Consider the following 8,250-nt stretch of genomic DNA (forward strand, 5'->3'; position numbering starts at 1 on the left):
TGGCACAGGTCCATCTACTTCTTCCTCCACCTCCTCTGCCACAAGAACCATTTCTTCGTCTTCAGACTGCATCTGTATAAACAGATGCTCCAAACCCATTAGAATGAGTGTGTGTGGGTGTGTATGTATGGGTGTGTATGTGCGTGTGTGCGTGCGTGCGTGCGTGCGTGCGTGCGTGTGTGTGTGTGGGTGTATACGAGAGACAGCTATTTGGCTTAGTGTGTGTGCCGTTATCTAAGGGCAACAGGGTACGTGTGCTTCTAAGTTGATCACTATTTACATTGACAATGATGCACAGAACCGTTTTGCTGCACTGTACAGATGTACGCTTTTCTGAAATTTCGTTCACACGTGCCGCGTCTGCTATCCAGTTCGCGGTAGGATTAGAATACCAAACCGATGTCAAATACGAGCTGATTTGGGGAAATAAAGCACATTTCTACTTGCGAAACCCATCGAACAGCCATTAGGCTAAGCGAGAGAGTTCTCGTGATTGTTTTAATTAAAAAACTCATTCATAAAAACTAGAGACTATGTTTCTGATCAAAACGAATGATTAATCTGCTGTATCATTCGCTTGTCGGAAAGATCGGCCTACGCGCATCTCTCAAATATGACCTTCTCTTGTCTACTGGCTCGGAAGATTTATTCTACTCCCAAATAGCACTTCTTTGCACCTCTTATGACTCCTTCGTCCTCTAGAATTCCGTACCCATACCAAATACGAGCTGATTTGGTGAAATAAAGCACATTTCTACTTGCAAAACCCATCGAACAGCCATTTCCGGTGCTCGATCGCCGACATTTTCAGCTTTGAAGGCTATTTACGGGAAAATATCAATCGCTCCCTGACTTTTTATGCATCGAGAAACAAATTTAGTCATCACTGAATCAGTAGCTTACCTTAAATCCCGACATAAATCAAACAATACCTAGAAAACAGACAAAACTTGCCTTCACACGTGTCAGGAGCGGCCTTCGTCCTCCGTTCGGCCTTTGATAGGTTATCCCCCGTGCTGTTCACGAGTACACAACAAGACCTAAGTAAAATATTGTACTTATAGCATAGGCAATTCTGCTTCGGACTATCTATAATAAATAAAAAACGCTGGCGCTGGACCCGAGTACTCTTCAGACTGGCTCGCTCCCCCAGTATGAAAGTTTCTGTCTTCTGCACGTGGATTAAAAAAAAAATTTTTAAAAAAATATTTATTTATTTTACACAATTAAAAAAAAAACTATTAGAGTAAAATAAAACATTAAAACGTTCATAATAAACAAAAGTAAACAAGAATTAAAAAAAAAAAAAAATGTGACCGCCCATGCCGGAAATCGAACCCGGATCACTTGGATTAAAAAAAAAAAATTTTTAATTTATTTTTACACAATAAAAAAAAACTATTAGAGTAAAATAAAACATTAAAACGTTCAAATAAACAATAGTAAACAAGAATTAAAAAAAAAAAAAAATAGACCGCCCATGCCGGGAATCGAACCTGGATCACTTTGGCCATAGACTCTCTCGTGCTCTCTGTCTCTCTTTCACCGAGACCAATAGTTTCTTTGCCGAGACCAAATCCCCACCCGTCGGCTGTCTTGCAAATCATGCTTTTCTCGTCACTGTGTGACGTGTTCGGCTCAGCCGCCCAAGTCTCCCCTTTAGTTCAGTGACTGGCTGTTCGCAAAGCGACCAGCCTCCCACCGCAAAAACTCCCACCGTTAAGAGTGGCTTTTGTGATTTATTTCGCATTTAGGTCCCAGGTAACATTATGAAGTTTTAATACGATCAATCGGACCTATTATCAAGTTAGTGTATCAACTTTTGAAAGAACTGCGCCCAGTAGTTTCCCAGCAATAAGCCGTTAAGTCGAGACAGACACACACACACACAATTAAAGTCTGTTGGACCCTAGTACTGCGTACTCGGGGATAATGTGATCTGCCATAAAATACCTTCACAGGGCAATTCTTTTACGATATATCAAATCTGCTTCCGCGTGCGGGAGACATAATCGTGCGTAGCGCCTGCGGTGGACACAACTAGGCGTTCCATGATCCAGGGCGTGATTATGCTGGGTAACGTGCAAGTCGTGAATAGGTTGGCTGGTTGGTACGCTGGTTGATTCTGTTCAGAGATAAGCTTAGTGTAGATCGCTGTTCTGTTTCACAATCGTGAACAATGAAATATACAAACGTTGTACCAATGAACTGGTGCACGGTGTGTCAACTGATTCCGGCTATATCGTTCGAACACCGGATGTATATATACGATGTATTGAATTTGCATCTAACAGTTTTGACGAAAACAGGTGTCCGTTCGTACCACTTTCATAAAATTGTTTCCGTTCGTACGCGTTATATGACGTTCATGATTTTGGTTGATGCAAATTCAATACGTCATATAGTTCACAAAGGTCCAATATCACTCGTAGGCGTACTCTGTGCTATATGACGACCATTGGAACACACATAACTTGTAGTGGGGGCCTGTTTTTGCCTGATCTAACGAATGTGTACGAACGGAAACGCTTTTCGTACGAACGGAAACATGTTATTTTGTACGAACTGAATCATGGCGTACGAACGGAATCGGCATGTTATCAAAAAACAAGTGATTGTACAAAAGCAATTAGTTTCTATAAATTTCTGTTCAAGCGTAATGTCGTTACAGGCAATGTTTTTGGTGCTCATATATATATACAAATCAGGCGTCAGTTTTGATTACAGAGCGCGAAAAACAAGAACATGTTGAAAAATCATGCAATACTGCCACGTTTGACCCGCATGTGTAATCATGAAGTCGACTAGCATCTTGGTATTTATTGTAGGGGAAGGGCTCCTAATATGGACCGGCTCCTAATATGGACCACCTCCTGTTCTGACAAACTAACGGCGCCAGAGCGCTCAAAACAATTTCATTGGCTGTATTCACCCTCTCTGGATAACTTTCACATGTCAAAACAGTTGCAGAAACACAAACCTCAAAACCGTTAGGCTTTTTCTCTTTTTTTCACTTTTGGCAGGGTTCACTCTAAATTTGCCGCCTAAAACGGACTCGTTTCTGTCCACAGTCAAAGCTTTTATCACACAAAAATAGCTACAAATGACAGCTAAGACCGTATTTGTTACATTTTAGCAGTGTTGACCCCGAGTTTCTACTGCAAACAAAAACAAGAGGCGAAGCCTTCAAGGCTCACGTAAGAAATAGTAACACAAACTCAATCACTCCGTCACATACACACACATACACACACACACACACACACACACACACACACACACACACACACACACACACACACACACACACACACACACACACACACACACACACACACACACACACACACACACAGTAAGCATAGGTGACACTGTGCAAGAAAGCGAGACACTAGATCTAGATCTGTCTGTCTGTAGCCTACTTACAGGGACACGACTAAGAGTAATACCTAATATTCTGGACTCGCAACGAAATATACAAACAAATGACAATGAACAACGTTTCGACCTAATGGTCTTCAACAGGTTAGAAAAAAAATATGAAAACAACAATACAAATATCAAAACGACTTATCAGAGAAGATGATGTCCTCCAAGCGCAAAAGAATGGGGAAAGGGAGATAAATCAAAAAGAAAAATGAGCAATGAAAAATGAAACCAAAACGAAACAAATCAGAATAATAACGCTTGAAGGGCCTGAAGTTGAAAGAGAGAGAGAGAGAGAGAGAGAGAGAGAGAGAGAGAGAGAGAGAGAGAGAGAGAGAGAGAGAGAGAGAGAGAGAGAGAGAGAGAGAGAGAGAGAGAGAGAGAGAGAGAGAGAGTCAAATACCTACGACACGACTGCCAACTAGTCTCGGCCCGCTCAAAATAACAATGACCGAGACTTTCAGTAATTCCTTCGCGTGACGTCTAACCCTCTTACGCCATAATGTGACGTCTTCAAATGACGAAATGTTAAAGTTTCTACCACAGACTTACACACGCACACACACACACACACACGCACAGACAGACAAAGTTACGATCGCATAGGCTACACTTACGTGAGCCAATAATTGCAAAATTTCAAAGTATGTGGGAGTCCCCTAATATGGACCACCTTCAACAAATCGAAGAAAATAAAAGCTAAATGCAATTTTAATTGATTCATTAAGAAGCTTGCTGGAAATAACCTATACTACTAGCCTTCGAGATTTAAAAAATATATCACAAAATAATAGTCTTATTTTCGTGGAAGTTGATAATTTCACTTATTTTCACTCTGTTTTTGATAAGCTTCTTTAGTTTCCTGGTGTGCTTCAAATATTGCTCTCATCAACCCGAAACAGAAAAATCTAAAGCATATTTTGATTAGTCTGACTTGCAAACTAAGTTGCATCATGTTATTTTGAAGTATAGGGGTCTTTTTACAGTGATTCGAGAAGTCCGCTTCAGTGGTCCATATTAGGCGCCCAGGCTCCTAATATGGACCATTTGTGTTTTTTTCTGTATTTAAAGGCACAGTAAGCCTCCCGTAAACCATCACAGAGCTCCCCGAGCGTCTAAATACAGTACAAGCATACTTCCATTTGAACGCTCACCGAACGGGAACATCCTGGCTGCTTTCTGTCGAGCGTGAGACATTTTCCAAGAATTTATTTTCGTAGACTTGTTCCGTTAACAACAACGGCGCCTCGTTTTTGCGCTGGACCTAACTTTTAAAATCTAAATAATAAATTGACAGCTTGTTACACAAACATTCTTTAATCATAAAAGAATTCGTTTTTCATCAAGACAAGATCAGAACAATTCGAAGTTGTGAAAGTTTAAAAAAAGAAAAGCCCGGAAGCAGGGTCACGCAAGGGTCGTAGCAGACGACGGCCGGTTTATCAGTGCAAATCGCCGTTCCTCTCAACAGTCACAAGCCATCGCTAGAGTTCTTGTGAACCACAGCCGTTGTTTCGTGCATAAAAAAACGTGCTATTGTAGATAAGCTCACGTCGAGTCGCATTCAAATGACTAACTATGACGACTGCATTGTGAAAAGGGAAAACTGGATCACACGGGTTCACGATGGCTCAGGGGTAAGATAAACCACGCAAAAATAAATTCTTTGAAAATTGTTCGCTCTTTACGGAGGGCACCTAGGATGTTCTCAATTGGTGAGTGTTTAAATGAAAGGGTGTTTGTACTGTGTGTAAAAGCCTGACCGTATCTCTGATGGTTTACGGGAGGCTTACTCTGCCTTTAATTTTTGCTGAATATCCATCAAAGCTATTTCACTCTAATTAGGCCTGACGGTTAACCTACGAGAGAAGGACTACCTAACACAAAATGAAACTTCTTTGCAAGAAAACGAGCTAGTTATCAGCGTGAAACAAAAAGTGGTCCATATTAGGAGCCCTTCCCCTACACATAGCTCAATCAATTTGCAACCTAGTTTTTGCAATATCACGAAAATGCGCTGCCCACACGATTTACCACAATTTGTTTCCCTCTTTCCCTCGACCAAGTGCCGAAAATGACGCTGTACGAACGGAAACATTCGGTGTACGAACGATATAGCCGGAATCAGTTGACACACCGTGTGGTGGTTCAGGCTGATGAAATGACGTCACAGTTTTGTCGTTTCTTCAACGTCGACCTTGGCCCATTCTTATCTTCGGACCAAGGCGTTACTTGAAGGACTCAAGTTGGGTTCTTTTACACATCTTTTACACGCGACGACTAGGAAGGTAAAGCTCATAACTTGTGTGGCAACGTTCATAAGTTCTTTTCCTTTGAGAGAAACTGAAAGATCTGACGGAGTTAGGGCGATTTTTTTTGGGGGGGCAGCCGAATGTTATATTTATTATTGTAAACCCTCTTTGTAGATAAAGGACGGGCCCTGATCTTGTACAACGCTTTGTTTTCGAGATAGGTGGGACATGACGAAGAACATCACGAAAAATCTATCGAAAATAGAATTCTGTCGTTTGGCATCAATCTGGGAGGTATTTCTCTGGTAACGTTCAGCAAAAATAGATCTGGGCTGTTCGGTTTAGGCCGGTTGGGAAGCAGACAGATTACTTTGATTGAAATGAATCATTGGCAAAATAAAAATGATGTGAGTGTATATATGTGTTGCAGTCCATTTGTCAATGCACTCTTTCCAAGTAGCAGACAGATTTTCTTATGACGGCGAGACACGCGAATGTTCCATTCTTCAACTCGCGAGCTTGAATATGAAGTCAGTTCAGCTTTCGTCATCCGTGATCGTTTGGTATTCCAACCAGTAGTGTGGTTTTCCATCAATGTGTTCTGCGTGCGTTTTGACAGACCGACCAGACGTGTTGAGCAAAGCATCGCCAAACGTTGCGGTAAACCAGCTGAATTAGATCTAGTGAATATGAAAAGAAAAGGAAGCGTGCAGAAGGATGTTTGAGTCTTGCAAGAATTTCTGAAAAAAGAATCCTCCCTTGAAGTTGAAAGAAAATAAAGATGTCTGCGTGTCGTCTGCTTTGAAGGTAGGGAGATTTTGAAGCATTCAAGTCAAAACGCAAGTCGCGTTGATAAGCTTGTTGAGGTTATTCTTTCTTTGAATTGCCGTGGATTTGTTCACAACCATTTTTCGAGCTGTGCCTTGAAAAGGAAGCGGCAAAAAAGCCTTTGAATACAAACTTTCAAAGAAATCTGGATCGTTTGCTCCGGAACTGCAACGTACGTCTCTATGACAAAACAACAAATACTGGATCAATGTGCGGAAACAGGCTGGTAGTGTCACATTTTTTAAATGGGTTTGGAAGAACTACTCATAATTTACATAGCACTCCGGCCCTGGTTTTTTTTTCGTCACACCAAAAAGAAAACCGTTATTTGTTTTGGGCGACGCAGCAATAAGAGCTACATGTGTTATGCTGTTCATGCATTTTTTTTTTTTTTAACTGATCTGTATTTCATTTTCAACGAAGAAAAGCAAAGCAATGAAAAATAGGTGTTTGAAGGTGTGTGTGTGTGTGTGTGTGTGTTTGTGCGTGTGTTTGTATGTCTGTGACTGCGTGCTTGTCTTCACTATGTGTGCGGACATATAGATCTATCGGTTACAACTCGTTGTTGCCGCGGCCCGTTGTTGCCGCGGCCCGTTATTGCCGCAACCCGCTATTGCCGCGGAACTTTTCCGCAAGAAAGATCCCCTGATTCCGTTTTTTTAAAAACAATTTTGCGCTAGTCAGATGCCATCAAACAACAGAGTTGGTAACTCTGCCGTGTGCTGAAAAAACAGAGTAAGTCCACTTTTTTCAAAAATGATATTTTTCGTTCATCAAAAAGAACAAATCAATGCGCATCTTTTGTGTTCATTTCTACTTTTTAGAGTGCTTAAAAAAAGCAGATATGAACAAGTAAGTCCACAAGCAAAAACAACTTTTTAAGTATGCATGAATGTTTTGGCAAAACAAAGTAAGTCCAAGGTGTTCCTAATTTTCGTATAATGATAGTTTCAAAATTCGTGTCAGAGGACTCATACAAAAAAAGACGTCATTTAAAGTTTAGAACACAAATGACGTCATTTAAGTTTGAAACAAACAAATGACGTCATTCGATACGGCGAGACATTATGACGTCACCTTATGACGTTTTATTTCAAACATTTTTCTTCTCTATATGATTCTCCTGACGATCCCTCTCTCCCTCCCTCCCTCCCTCCCTCTCTCTTCCCCTCCCTCCATCTCTTTCTATCCCTCCCTACCTCTCTCGCGATCTCTCTCCCTATTCCTCCCTCTCTCTATTTCCTTCCCTCCATCATTTTCTCTATCCCTCCTTCCGGGCCTTTCGCTCTCTCTTCCCCCCCCCCCTCTCTCTCTCTTCCGCCATCCTTCTCTCTCTCCCTCCCTTCCTCCCTACCTCTCTCTCTATATATATCTCACTACTTCCCTGCCTCCTTTTCTCCCTCCCTCCCTACCGCCAACAATCGACTTTTCTCTACCTCCCTCCTTCACCCTCACTCCCTCCCCTCTGTCCCTCCATCCCACTCTCTTTCTCTCCCTCCTTCCCCCTCTCTCTCTCTCTCCCTCCCACTCTCTTCCTCCCACCCTATCTCCCTCTCCTTCTCTCACTCCCTCCCTCGATCCTCTCTCTCTACCTCCATCCCACTATCTCTTTCCCTCTATCTCCCCCCTCTCTTCTCTCTCTCCCTCCCTCCATCCCTCCCACACTTCCTCTCCCCCCTCTCTTCTTCCCTCCCTCCCTCCCTCCCTCCATCCATCCCATCTCTACTCTCACGCATTAGTGAAT

The sequence above is a fragment of the Littorina saxatilis genome, linkage group LG10, assembly GCF_037325665.1.
Source record: "Littorina saxatilis isolate snail1 linkage group LG10, US_GU_Lsax_2.0, whole genome shotgun sequence".
Taxonomy (NCBI): domain Eukaryota; kingdom Metazoa; phylum Mollusca; class Gastropoda; order Littorinimorpha; family Littorinidae; genus Littorina; species Littorina saxatilis.